The 15,373-nt window shown below is 42.7% G+C and overlaps 1 protein-coding gene across 1 annotated transcript in view; it reads right to left on the reverse strand.

Moving 5' to 3' along the window:
- The window catches only part of znf438 (zinc finger protein 438), a 61,430-nt gene that overhangs the window by 12,522 nt on the left and 33,535 nt on the right, over positions 1-15,373 (reverse strand). The window contains exon 2 of the mRNA XM_059326870.1: positions 11,830-11,926. The gene's annotated coding sequence lies outside the window, so the exon portion shown is untranslated. The remainder of the gene's footprint in view (positions 1-11,829; positions 11,927-15,373) is intronic.

Below are 15,373 nucleotides of genomic sequence, written 5' to 3' on the forward strand. Positions count from 1 at the left end.
AAGCCAGAAAGCTACAGATGCTTCAGAACCAGAAGTGTAAACCTGCATTTGATCATGATAATGCAGACTCAGCTGGGAGAACAGCAGAGCGGAGACAAAACAAAGGCTGGAATTATATCAAGTCAGTGTCAGAATGTCCTCCAATTGGTATTTTTAATAGATTTCAAAATAGGGACAGTTGTTTAACTCAAAGACGACAACAGGCTGAAGCAGTTGAAAACACATTTTCTTCTAGTTAATGGAAAATGAGAGGTCTGTGCCATTTTATGTATTTATCAAAGCCATGCAAATAGCCGACAATTACAGCAGCTTTCAACATTTTCATAGCCCTTTACTTGTTGTTCGCTGCATCATGATAGCATGATACTGACACAACTATTCACGCATCATAAGCCGTGTTTCCACGAAAAGTGGCCACCGGGAAAGTCTCAGCCTCATCCTCTCAAAAGTCCACTCACTCTGCGTGTCTCCATTACAAGTTAGTCCCCAGAGGGATTTAGAGACTCCGGAGGTGACGTATGGTTTTCCACCATCGCGTAATTGCTTAGCAAAAGTTTTGAAAGTGATCCTTGATCACATATGCGACGGATTAAACACGGGGGACTCAACTGTGGCCGCCGTCGCTAACTGTACATAACGACAGCAGCTGATCATAAACAAAGCAGCATGGCTAATTATGCACAGCGTCTCCGCTGATCATAAACATGGTGATGGTGAATTAAACGGCATCACTAACTGTGCACAGAGTGTCTGGTGCTTGTTGTGAACAACAGATCGCTAAGTGAACACCTCCTGCAGCAGCAGCACATACACACACACTGTACTGCTACAGAGCTAACTGTTGGCCTATTAGCAATTTGCAGACTGGACGCTAAGGGGTTAACATCCCCTCGGGCTCTGCAGCTGGGAAAGACTGCTGCAGGAGGACTGTGCCGCTTCGACACGTTCTTACTCTTCTTAAGGAGCCTCTGGCCCCAGTGGCTCGTTAAGAAGAGTAAGAAGAAGTCTCCAAAAACACCAGAAAAAGTCGCTGGAATTGTTGGCAGTTGCTTTTTTGAAAAATAGTCGCTAAGGGGGTCTGAAAAGTCGCTAAATATAGCAACAAAATCTGTAAGTTGGCAACACTGCTTCACCAGCTTTTACAAATGGACGGCTCATATTCAAATTACGGACGTTTCGGCGATCGACACCCGCCTCATTCTGGGTATCGGGCGGTAGTGGAAACAGCCCTATAGGTATAGCAGTAGGCAGGTGATGAGCAGTACTTGCCAGCACTTAGAGTTCAGCACTGGGTGGCACAAGCTTTGTGCAAGTTCTCTCCCAAGTTACTTTAATTGTTTGCACAATAACTACTTGGGGCAAAACCTAAAACCTAAAAACTGGCTTGTTTGTAAACTCATAAGTAACCCAACTGTTTGGATATGAAGCCATAACTGAGGGAAGTCTGACAATTAGCGGCACTACAACACTTGATCTTACTTATTTTGATGTCATTTATTTTTGTGTATTATCTTTCTATTACTTATTTATAAATATTAATTTGATTTATTTCTCTCATTTACATTTCATTTTTTGTTGTTTATAATGTTTACAAAGTCAATGAGTAATCTTGATCTCAATATTGACCAAAATAATTGTGATTAATATTATTGCCATAATCGAGCAGCCTTAGTCTGAATACTTACACTAAAGCCATTACATTGGCCTATATGGCTCAAAGGACACTCAGCACATTACTGTTACTGTTTCAGAGCCTGAAAATGTCCTCCACTGTAAACCTGCGTCCAACTAATTGGTACTGAGGACTGACAGGCCTCGTCTTGATTCTAAGGGGTACAACACAGCGGGGCAAGGGGAGAAATGTGCAAGGAGGTCACAGATGCTACTCAATCTGCCGCTGGATTTGAAACGCCAACCACTCTAATCTGACTGGGGTCAGAGGTCAGGGCTGGGGTGATGCAAAAACCTGGTTTCTAGAGAGAATGCGAGAGGCTGAGGGAGAAATGGAAGAAAAAAAGGTGGGGGGTGATCCACAGAGACAGATTATCAGGTAAAGCCAGAGGGGTGAGAGGTGAGGATCTGCTGTTTATGCTGGAAACAGGTCAGGGTTGAGCAGGAGGGCAGTGTGTGGGGACGGGCCAGGCATCCACCTGGAATGGAATGAAACGCTATGAATGAACACACACAAAAACTTCGGCTCGAAACCCTCAAACCTGGGTCACATGGAGAGGTGGTCCAGCCAAGACCGATGGGCTGACCAGCCGCAACAACCTGCATATTGTTGGCCAGTAATGTAGTTTAGTGAGAGGTGAAAGCACTGCTCTGTCAAAACACAGAGAGGGCTGTTTTGGTAGAATCCCTGATGCATTCTCAGAGTCTGTTTTGTCTCGCTTTAAACTGCAGAGTGCTGTTTTTTGCTCCCACAATAGGGGATGGGAAGTAGTTTCTCTTGTGGCGAGTTTTTAAAAAATCAAATGTGAAGTGTTTTGAGGAAAGCAGAGCAGGGAGCAGAGTAGTGTGAGGTTTGTTATCTCCCTTGTAGGTGAGAGCAATGCTCATCTGGGACTCCAAGATAGAGCCTGGAGATGGAGGGGGTCTGGAATGAAGTGTGTGTGTGTGAGTGTGTGTGTGAGGGAGGGCTAAAAACCCAGCAGAGGCCAAGCTCCCCCAGGTTTTAGCCCAGATGAAAGGCCAGGATCTGGGCTAGATAAGAGGGCAGATCACGGGGGGTCGGGGCCAGCCGGCTGTGAGAAGCCATGTCCAGCGGCCATCTTTCACCAACCTCCTCCCTCTCGCTTTCTCTCTCACACACAGACACACAAACACTTCGTGTGGGATTAGCGAACCTGAGAGAGTGATAAAGGTAGTTAAAAATAAAAAAAAACATTCTCTCGTGCCTTTTTCAGGCCATTATTAAAACAAAATAAAGGAGCAGTCCGCGGATGTTGCAGTCCGAGATAAAATGAGATCATTCCATTTGTTTTTTCCTCCTCAGTGAACTTAAGTGTTATCTGTGCTCGATTGCTTCTTCCTGCATGCATGCTAACTGCTCATCTTTTTCTCCCCAGCCTAAGGTGTACGTGTGTGTGTGTGTGTGTGTGTGTGTGTGTGTGTGTGTGTGTGTGTGTGTGTAAGGGAGCTAGGGTCTGGAGCGAAGGCGGTCATGGGGAAAATGAAATCAGTGTTTGCAGAGGTCCTTGTTTCATCCCAGAGCTCTGCTGAATGAGAGGGCCAAGGAGTGGGAGAGAAGGTACACACACACACACGCACACACACACACATACAGCCACACACACAAGCGATTTGGTGGCACCAAGCTGCTCCTTTACCTTTCCACGGGGACGACCAACAGAGAAAGGTTTTGCAAGATGGAACATTAGAGCGTGGTATGGTATTCATGGCATGTGCACAAACACACACACAAACACACACAACCGTATGTCATCCACTGTCACCTGAGCAAATCAATGCAACTGAGAAATCCATTCCAATTAGGATCCCGCTGCTCTGCCCTGCATGTGGATGGAGATTAATCGATACAGAAATCCCACGGCTAACCTGCCGTTCCTCTCGGAGAATACGCTTAACTCACTCTGGATGCTTTGTTTTCATTGACTTAGAAATAGAAATAAATACAACCTAAATCACCAATGACTTCTTTTTTTATACAAATTAGGGCTGGGCAATAAGTTAATTTGATAATTTATCATCTTTCAATTGCATTGTGTTGTGTTAAAATCTCATATTAAGACATCAAGCCACTAAAAGCCACTAACATGAACAAACTTAGGAGGGCAGGGACGATATGATTCATCATATCCTCATGCGATACCATCATGATACTTGGTTTGCGATTTTTAAGTATTGCGATTGATATTGCAATTTATGATTTTTGTTTACTTTTCAAACAGCAGACCATGGGAAAAAGTTAAATCTGAGGTATATTTCTAAAAACAATGCACATTACATGGTTCAGACATATTTCAGCCTCATTGTACTGCACAGGAATGTGGAACATCAAAATGTCTTTTGAAGTAAACTGTTCATCAAGCTAGTCAAAGAGATTACATACATTGTTTTTTAGTGGCAAGTGTTATAATATCAATATTGTTTAATGATCTGTGTGTAGTGAGTGATTCGCTCGTCCTGACCTCACACTCGATCCCTCTCAGTTTATCAGAATTAGCGAGCTTGCAACCCTCCGATTCACATGTGAGGCTGCTTTGCGCGGAGGAGAGCAAACAGAAGCTCCAGAGTTAGCCAGAACCCTGGCAGATTTGTTTTTTGCTGGCTGAATTTGAGTCGCTACAGTCGGGTTGCACAATTAATACAATTTTAATCGTGATCACAATTTTGGCCGCTACGATTAAATTAACCTGATCGTCGGTGATATTTCCATTTAAAAATGCAGCTCCCCTGCATATCTAATCAAGCACTTTCTACACCAGTAGTCCACCAACCACCAGGGGGCGAACGCAGAGTTAAGGTTTCATGTAGCTGCCTAAATAAATAACAAGCGAACGCTAAGCAGGATGTGACGTAGTACTCGATGCCACAACAACACACGCCATATTGTAATAACTGGAGAAGCAGTGTTGCCAATTTAGCGACTTTGTTGCTATATTTAGGAACTTTTCAGACCCCCTTAGCGACTATTTTTCAAAAAAGCGACTGGTGACAAATCCAGCCACTTTTTCTTGTGTTATTGGAGTCTCGTTCACGAGTCGAAGCGGCACAGTCCTCCTGCAGCAGTCTCTCCCAGCTGTGTCCAGTGTGCAAATTGCTAATAGGCTAACAGTTAGCTCTGTAGCAGTACAGTGTGTATGTGCTGCTGCTGCGGGAGGTGTTTAATTAGCGATCTCTGTTTGTTTACAGTGTATTTGATATTCAAACTGATATCATTACAATACATTCCGTTTTCATTTATTTTTTATACAGTCCCCCAACTTTTTCTAATGGGGATTTTAAACTACTTATTTATTGAATTATGAGAAAAATATGCTATACTATGCTAGATATTGTTATTGTGATATGAAATGACGGGATTGAACATTTCTGCCTACCTAAACTAGGTATGGTAAATGGTAGCTGGCTTACTGCTTTGCGACCACTCAAATCGCTTTACAGTACATACAACGCTCATTCACCTATTCACACACACATTCATACTGCTACCCTCAACTGCCACCATCAGGAATTCATTCACACACTGATGAACGGTTCAGTATCTTGCCCAAGGATACTTCGACAAGTAGGCGTGGTCAGGGATCGAACCACCAACCTTCCGATCAGTGGGCGACCGGATGTTTGTCTGCAGTGGTCACTATAGACAAGCTGGACCCTCACTAAAGAAATGAGCCACTGCCCTTTGAAGGCAGGATGCTGTAAACCCCTGACAACCAACGACCTTTGACCTGATGTCCAACAAGGCCATGTGTCATCCCCGGGAAGCAGGAACGTCTTCAATCATCCATGCTCACAGATGAACCAAATGAGCAGAAGACACACTCACAGCCACATGCACACAGATGACATGGCTGCCGGCTCAGAGCTGAGTGACGTCGACATGGAGCGGAGGTGACAGCAGTGTGTCCGAGTGAGCGCGTGTTCAAGGTCTCAAGTGTTAGAACGTGCTCCCCCCTCAGGCGGACAGCACTGTGTTAGCCATGCTCAACACTAAACCTTTACCTGACCTTTCCCTCTGCTGTGACATTTGGACCCTTCTGAATAGGTCAAACAGCACTAAAGAGTGGTGGAGAAAGGCAAGGGAGCTGGAGGAGAGAAAAAAATAAAAGAGGAGAGGGATGAGGGCTGTCAGTGTGGGGAGGTGACAGCTAACGCTGCTTGGGAATGAGAAACATCAATAACTGAAAGTTCCAATATGGCTGAAATTCCCACAATTAAACCATCATTCAGAAGGCAGCATTTCAGAACATTTTACTATCCCATCATTCAACGCGACAGCACATGAGAAAGGGCTATTTAAAATGCTGCTGAATTCTAGTCTATGAAAAAGCCCTGGCAGAGTCAAATATTTAGTTTCACAAATGTGCAGAGTCACTGATGTCAGGAAGTTGCTGCAAGCATATTTCACTGAGTGACCAACAGGAACAAGGCAGGAAATGACGATATCTTGGTAAGATTGCTACAGAAAAGATAACACTGGTGAAAACTGGTGGATGTATGACAAACAAGGTGACCTTGTGTACCAATGATAAGATAAAAAGATGTTGAACTCAGTCAGATGTACTGTAGGATGTAAGGTAGAACAGGAAACAGTTTGTCCCAGTGTTGAAAAGTAAACAGTAAACAGTAAAGTCTTTACTTTGGAATGCAGGCTACAGGGATTATGGTGGGTAGTAATCTTTGCATATTGTTGTATATTTTTTCCGTTTTATAGCAAGTAAAAAATACTCCCACTGGCGCTCCTTTTACCCTAAATATCAAGCTGGACAAGAGAATGTGGAAAACTAATTCTGTGTGATCACCAGCTGCTTATAACTCCAGAAAGTTGGAGCCACAGTAGACCACAATGTTTCAAGTCTTAGAAGGCCCCCACTAGGCCCATGGTGTGGTGTGTGTAGGCCTGTCACAATAATAACTATACCGACTTATCGTTCGATATATTGAAAATGGACAGTTTTTTTCTGGACTCAATATATTGTCGTTTACATGAGTGACTTTTTGTGCTTTTTTGTGTTGTGTTTTTTGTGCCTGAAAGTCTATTTCATTTCTTTTGGTTGTAGCACAACAGGTTGGACGCTGCACACATTTGTACAATCGTACATTTAAAGTCTTTAGAACCTGCAATGCCGTCGGAGGCAGGACCTGTCCATTTCTATCAAACTATCCTCCTGCTCTCCCCCTTCATCCTTCATTTTTTATAATCTGCCCTTCCATTCCTACTGACAGACGTGCAGTGTGCACTGGAACGCTAACCTGTTCAGACGTACAAACACTCCCCAGATGACGATTGCAAAGAATTTTTTGTTCATATTGGCCCTGCCATGGAAAAGTGATGCCACTGCAACCTCGACTGGGACACTAAGATAACACCTGCGTTCCCGGTCCCACCTTAATGATCACTCAACGCAATGGGAGAACTTTAATGGGGGCCCTGGAAGGAAGGAAGGAAGGAAGGAAGCTGCCAGCTTGCTAATTTTAGGCACTCTGCATCTCAGATGAAACGCTGGAAAAGGCAGAGAGGAGGCGTGGAGAGGCGGGAAACTTCTCTGTCTCTCACTTTCTTGACTTTCTGCATCATGTCTTTCTAACTATCATTACCCCCTGTATCCGCTATGAGAGAGTCTCATAGCTCTTTGATTCTCTGAATCATTTCTCCCTCTCTTCCTGTTCCCTGCCTTCCCTCTCTCTTCCTCTTCCCGGCTTTCTCTGTCTCTTTCTCACTTTTTTTCCCCTCCGACTCTCTCTTTCATTCTCACCTCCCTCCCCTTCTGTCGGTACCTGAGTAAATAAACAGTGTTGTGTGGGATGCTAATTAGAGCAGGTTCAGGGACGTGACGAGCCCAGAGACAGATAAACAGCAAGGTGGGGAGGGGAAGAGATGAGATGGAGGGGGTGCGGGTGGAGGTAACCCACCCCAAGGGCAACACAACACAGACACAAACACGTCAGCTAAGCAGTGAAGGACAGACAAGAGTGGTTTTGGCTTTCAACCCAACTTAGGGCGGCTTTGAAGCGAAGGGCGGTAGCCGGGTGGAGGACTTTGAAGGGGCTGAGATGGAGTGAAGGGCAGAGCTTCAGCCACGATGAGAGGAAGAGGGAACGTCGTGCGAACTTCCTTAATGACGGCTGCTCCTAGAGACCCGGTGCGAGATCAAAAGAATATGCAGATGATGCCAACAGTTCTTCTCCTGTTGAGGTGAGCCTGGGCTCCTAAAAGCAGGTCAATGTGAGGCAGCTTGTTCTTATTTAACATAAGCTGGCCTTTCTGCAGGGAATAAGCTGCTGGATATGCAGGTGAGAAGGTAATGTTACAAAGGAGAGCTGAACATAAACAACAGCAGTAACTTGTTGTAACTCTACACTGTCAAAGCAAAAATAGAATTTCATCAGACAGGCAGGAGGCTGACTTTGAAATCACTTGAAACCCTAATGGTATTTTAACATTGCAACAGAAACTGTTTGACTCAGTTTGACTATGTGCATCAGCCTAGTGCAACAGGGATATGCATCCCTATTACAACAGGACTCCCTGCCTAAAGGTGTGTCTGCAAAATGTATAAAATGTCACATTAAAGAGAATGTGAATTAGGAACGTTTTCATCAACTGGTTTAGATCGAGTAAAAGAAGCTGCATAAATGTTCTTTGGTCAGAAGATGGCAGTGTAATGTGTTGCTGTGGGCTAAACCATCAGTAAACAGTAGAAGAAGAAGAGATTGAGCAAGATATATGAAAATAGGTTGCTAATCAGACAACTTTGGCCACCCACGAAAGAAAATATCAGGAATTAGATTCAATTGGGCAAATAATTGTTTTTTTAATGTCAAAGTGGAAACAGCTTATCAGTCATAAGTTAAATGTTCGCTACGTCAGAACTTATCAAAAAGCTTTTTAATTTCCAGATTAACGAAAAAAGACAAAAAAACACCACTGATAACAAAATTGATTTTAGTTGACTTTTAAAAGCAGCCTCTCTAACAATGTTTACTATTTAGCTCTGCAACAGTTGTTGGTAGCTAGCTACGTATTGTTGAAGCTGAAGCCCATCTGATGCCACCGGAAACCACTTGGAGGCAGTCAGATGCACCCCGCATCAGCAGATGAGGGCTGTTTCCACTAACGCCTAATACCCGGAATGAGGCGGGTTTCACTTGCCGAAACGCCCCTCATTTGAATACAAGCCGTCCGGAGCGGACTTTGTCGGGACTTTTTTGGTCCCTGTTGACTCCGAGTCGAAGCGGCACAGTCCTCCTGCAGCAGTCTCTCCGAGCTGCAGAGCCAGAGGGGTTGTTAACCCCTTGGAGTCCAGTCTGCAAATTGCTATTAGGCTAACAGTTAGCTCTGTAGCAGTACAGTGTGTATGTGCTGCTGCTGCAGGAGGTGTTCACTTAGGGATCTCTTTTTGTTTACAACAAGCACTCTGTGCACAGTTATCGACGGTGGCCACTTTTGAGTCTCCTGTGTTTAATCCGTTGTGTATGTGACGCCACGGTCGAAACTGGTTAAATGATTACACGACGGTCGAAAACCATACGTCACCTACAGAGTCTCTAAATCCCTCTGGGGGCCTTTTTGTAATGAAGACACGCAGAGTGAGCGGACTTTTGAGAGGTTTTGGCCTGAGACTTTTCCGGTGGCCACTCTTACCCCTAAAGGAAACACAGCTATGGTCCATCCCGGTTGTTCCTGTACGCACTAAAAGTGGTCATGAAAACGCAAACCAACATGGCGTGTTTTGACCCTACTGGAAAAGCTCTATTGAACTCATGTCAGACTGAAATATGAGGACTTGAAGCTCTTTTTCACTGCAAGAACTTTACACACTCACCATGGAACTACCCATAACCTGAATTTTTAAGAACCTTATGCTTTTGTTTAATACTCACAAAGAAAGAAGTGGTACTGATGTTGTTACAGATTTTCTTTCAGGATAACTTGAACGTTAGATACAAGTTCATATGCTGATGAAGAATCCAGGGCACTGCAACTGCCTGCACAAGCTTCCTTTGCCAATACTAGACACAGACTTGTCTCAAGTGACTTGAAATTTGACTGAAACTTGGTGGGCTTTCAGACTGAAATCAACCCTGCAGTAAAAGCAACATAAGGGGCTACAGTGGTGGGGGCTTCAGGTACCAGTGAGAGATGAAATACAATACAGAAAGTCCACTTTAATAGACGTTTGAATTTGATGACTTTTCAGATGTCAAGACACTGTGCAGCGGTTTGTTCTATCCAGTAACTCTGTCCTTAAGATTACAAAATGTGAAACGACGACGATACAACAACGAGGCTTGGTTTTTCCATGCCCCCAAATCACTCTGTGGAACACTTATTCCTATTTATAATCATTTGTATTCTAATTATTATTTCTGCAGATCCTCAGTACCCCGAGCTGCTCCAGTGGAGAGGCTCAGTAGCCAACAGTGCTGTGCTTGTATAAACAGCTCCCAGGGGTGACTGTGTGTTTAACTGTGAATGTAAAACAGGGCTTTACTGAAAAACAGCATAAGAGCTCAATCACCTTTTTCTGCCTAAAAAAAGTCTTCCGAAGAGAGTTTTTTGTAAATCTTTCAAAGCAATTCCCATTCCTGAAGATTTGGCCAATCCTTCATGTCTGTCTCCGTCTCCGTCTTTGTCTAGAGTCCATAAATTGAGCATCTGCTAAGGTGTCTTTGTTGGGTTATTAAAACACTGGAAACACTGTCTGGCAGGATCAAAGCCAGCCTTGGACCGTAATGATCACTGATGCTGCTGTTAAATTAACCAGACGTGAGCGCTGTTCGCTCTAATGGGGGGATCTCGCTCCACTGGCAGGGGAGGTGAAGAGAGGCAGTGGACCAGGTACGAGACAGGAGAGGAGGAAAACAGTGGGACGACTACCTTAGCGAGACACGGATCGTGTAAACACAACCTTTAATGTTACTCAGGGATGTTTCATGATTAAAAGACATCTTATGATCCCAGATTACAGCCAGATTGGTAATGACAGGTGCAGGGGAAAACCTTGCCGTTACAAGGACTTGCATAAGCTTTTAATCTGACGTTAAGTCCAGCACAAACACTGATGGAGAGACAAAGAGGGGAGAGTGGAAGGTAGAGAGGATCACGATATACGTATATCTAAGAGATTGAGGAGGAGAGGGGAAATGGAGGGAAATGTGATGGCTGGATAGATGAGCTATTTTTATAATGAGGTCAGTGTGAGCTGTGGGATTTCATTCTCCTGGGAGACACACACACACACACACACACACGCACACACACACACACACACACACACACACACACGCACACACACACGCACACACACACACACACACACACACACACACACACAGGGGAACTGTGGCAATGTATCTCTCCTGCTGAGTGGGGCTGCCTCTGTCCACAGAAAGAAGAAGAGGAATATAAAGGGAAGGAGGAGGACACCAGCTAGAGGATTTTAAGATTGCTGATTAAAACTAGGGCTGGGCGATATGGACCAAAAGTCATATCCCAATATATTTAGGAATATCGATAATTTATATATATCCCGATATTTTTATCGCAAAGTGAGAGCAAATGTTCAGTCAAAGCCAAATATGACATGTCACAAGTAGTTTTATTTTATTTAAGTGAAAATAAATACTGTATAACAGGAGATCCTTTTTAAAAAAAATCAAAGCTCCATAAAGTGCAAATTTAAATAAAAAAATATCTTAAGCTTAAGCTTATATAAGCTTAAGCTTATAAAAATAGCCTATGAAATAAAATAGGCCAATCTTTTTGTGAAATATATATAATTATATGAGAAAAGAATAACGAACATTACAAAAGAACGAAATATGACAAACCCTAGTAAGGGCAGCATTTATATATAAAAGACATTTTTAACTATATCGATATATGCAATATGGTCCAATTCCGTATCACATTTAAAAATATATCTATATTTATTTTATCGCTATATCGCCCAGCCCTAATTAAAACCTGAGCGACCTTATAATAAGGAGCGACCTCATTATTTTCCTCTGGTGCTACAACACAAGGTCTGATGCCACATCAGCATATTTCTCCATTCCACTGATTTCTCTTGTCTGCGCAAATAAAACACTGCTACCAAAAAGTGTACCTAATTGAAACTTAAAACAACAAGTATTTACCGATTGGATGATCCTTCCTGCTCAGCTGCTCCCTCGCTCCTCCTCTTTCTGGGTGGTGCCCGCGTTGTGGTCCTGTCCCCCCCTCTCCACACTCCCCCTGTAAAGACATCAAACATAACCCTTTAAATTGAAGTGTAAAAAATAGAGAAAAACCACAAGAATCACAAGACAAATTCTATCAATCATTCATTTGCTATGCAATTAACATGGAGCCCCGACATAATAAAGTACATTAACACAAAAACTAGTCAGTGGGCTTCATGCAAATCATCTTATCCCATTTTTCTCACATCATTGACCTCAGCATTGTTAGAGACGGAAAAAAAAGTTTTTTTTCTTTCTCTATGGTTTTAGCCAAAAAATGTTTAGCCTAAAAATGAAATAAAAACTGATTTTAGGTTTCCGAATGTTTTTAATAATGTGCTTCCTTAATTATTATTTTCGAATATATATAAAACATAATGTATAAACATAGTCAGATATGATCATCATTAGGGCTGGGCGATATGGACCAAAAGTCATATCCTGATATGTTTAGGCTGAATATCGATATACGATATATATCACGATATTTTTATGGCAAAGTGAGAGCAAATGTTCAGTCAAAGTCAAATATGACAGGTCACAGGTAGTTTTATTAAAACTGTTAATTGAAGTAAAATATAAATACTGTATAAGAACAGGAGTACCTTTTTTTTCTCAAGCCTTTTCTGAAATAAATATATTTATATGAGAAAAGAATAACGAACATTACAAAAGAGTGAAATATGATAAACCCTAGTAAAGGCAGCATTTATATATAAAGAAATACTTTTTTTTTTTAACTCTATCGATATATACGATATGGTCTAATTCCATATCTTTTTAAAAAATATATCAATATATCGCCCAGCCCTAATCATCATTAATCACGCAAATATGATACGATGATAGACATTTAGTCTATTCAATATTGACCAGTTTGGGGCTCCATTAACTAGCACCACGAAGTTGGTTTCTGTGCAATTTCTTCCATGCGTTCATCGTAAGACGGAGCAGTATTCCATAAATTCCTGGAAGCATTTTGAAATAGGTGAAGGGTCTCTCATGTGATCTGTCTGCATCAAGGTACAAAGAGTAACATGGCGCGACGACAAAGTACATACAGCAGCGACAAGATTCACACACTAGTATGGCTCTGCATGGCCCGTTTCACAAGCACACACACAGTCACAATCTACAAAGTCTCTCATGCACCCCCCCCCCTGCTCTCTCTAAATGCCTGTCGCTTTGGCCCTCCATTAAGCCGAGCGAGCGCTCGTTTAGCCAGTGTCTTGGCAGTTGGGGACGCAGGCTGCCCACTCAGTCAGATCCAGCCGTATTAAATAAATAAGGAGCGCTCTTCTGTGTAAATTATTCATTTAACACGCCTTATCCTCTTCCAACAACCTTGTTAGAGCAACTCAGGAGTGGAGAGGGGGCGAGAGCGGGGGGGAGCAGAGGGGAAGAGGCAGACACCGCGGCTCATGTGCGACTCAGCAGAACCTGTGGTGCATCTCTAAGCTCTCTGGGCGTTCAGTCGTAGGGGGCCTAATTCGCCCTGACACCTCCTTTGTTTCAGGCAGAAAGGGGCTGCATACACACAGCTACACATTAACTCACATGCACACACACTCGAGCACACACTGACATGCACAAACTTAGAGAGAAAGAGCACAAGAAAGGAATTTTTAGTGCATATTCATAGAATAATCATTCTAGTTGTCTGGATAAATTATTGAGAAATGGGAGACCAGGACACGCCATGCTGGAAAGCTGGAGCTGTTTTTTTGTGCTGCCTGAACTCAAATCAGACAACACAGCAAGTCATCCACTCTAAACAAGCTGATTCTGATGAGGCGGGATGGGGATGCATAGAAAAGTGCTTATAGTGAAGAAAACAACTATTCTGGATATTAAGCTTGAGGACAAATGCACCTAATGTTTGTATAATGACGTCGCTTTGTATTCCAGTCCCCCTGAATGTAACTGTATTCATTTATCCAGCACCATTATTCATGGCACCACAAAGAAAACATTTATTCAAGGTGAATGAGGGTGTACAATGATTAAAATATTCTAAGGTTATGCACATACACAGAAACTCTATTTAAATATTGAAGCTCACATGCAGGGCAACTTTGTTCACAACTTAATTCTTAATATTTAAAAACTCCAGTGATGCTCAAGTACAGTGTAATTCATTCAGGTATGAATGGGAGTTACGTAAAAGCATTCACTGTAAGTCTGAGTCAATGTGATTTAGAAAAGGTTGTGAAAACAGCATTTAAATCTAAAAGTCTGTGGATATAGAGCTCTATCTAGTGTCTAAATACCAAGGAAATGGCCAAAACGGCAGAATCTGGGTGGCAGTTTCGATGATTAATTTGCAAAGAAAGTTCCACATACCAAAGAAACCTTTTCTTCATCTGAATTGACTCAACTTAACATCGGTGATCAGGCTGTGGTCACACAATGGTGGCTATCAACTTGGTGAGTCAACTCACGAGTTCCAGTTCTACATATGAGTGCATTCAAAAATAAAAGGTCTTCATGAATCTTTGCTGGATTCTGAGAACTCTTGCCCCCGTACAGTCAGAGATCCTGTGTACAGACAAGTAGACATGGATGCTACTAAAGAGGCCATTCCTTTCGACATGCTTTTGAACAGACTGATTACGATACGACCCCTCAAGTTTAGCTTGCACAGAAAAATATCACCCCAAATTCTTCTGAAGTCTAAAACCACACCGTCTTTCACAGACAACCTCCACCACAGCTGTCTGTCACGTTTGTAATGTGACTTCCCCCCATCAGTGCAGAATTGTGGCACCATGACTGTTCAGACTGAGGTTGCATTGGAAAACATCAAACCTGTATCTGATCAACAAGTCCTCCAACAGAAACGGCAGAAGAAGTCGTGTGTCAGTACCACAAATTACGGCACGTATCACGGCTTGTGTTTCAGGGCACATTCTGCCACGTGTCTCTGGTTTTGCTCTCCATTTTAAAGCATTGGAGATCATTTTAGCTGAACAGCCTATAATTGTTTGCACCTCTTTATACGTTTTCCCCTCTCCAATCAACTTTTTAATCAAAGTACACTACCGATATTTATCTAACACACAAACAATCTCTTGAACGACCCATTTTCCTCAGGCTTTCAAAGAGAAATGCATGTTCAACAAGTGCTGGCTTCATCCTTAAATAGAGGCCACTTGATTCACACCTGTTTTTTGACCTCAATGATTGGATGCCACACTGCTATTTTTTTAACACACCCCTTTGAACTAATTGCCCAATTGCACAGCCTTAAGAGCTACATATCAGGAATGCTGGGTCATGATGGATTTCTGAGAATCTACTGCACCTACTGGTAAATTGTTTGCCGTGTAGCAATAAAAAATATACTAAAAACCTGGATTAATCTGGTTAGTCACATTGGACTGCTATTATTTTGACGCTACTGTATGTACGTATTGCGGCGCGGGAAGGCTCACAGCTCGCGCTACAATGACACATTCTA

This window comes from Centropristis striata, chromosome 23 (genome assembly GCF_030273125.1).
Source record: "Centropristis striata isolate RG_2023a ecotype Rhode Island chromosome 23, C.striata_1.0, whole genome shotgun sequence".
Taxonomy (NCBI): Eukaryota; Metazoa; Chordata; class Actinopteri; order Perciformes; family Serranidae; genus Centropristis; species Centropristis striata.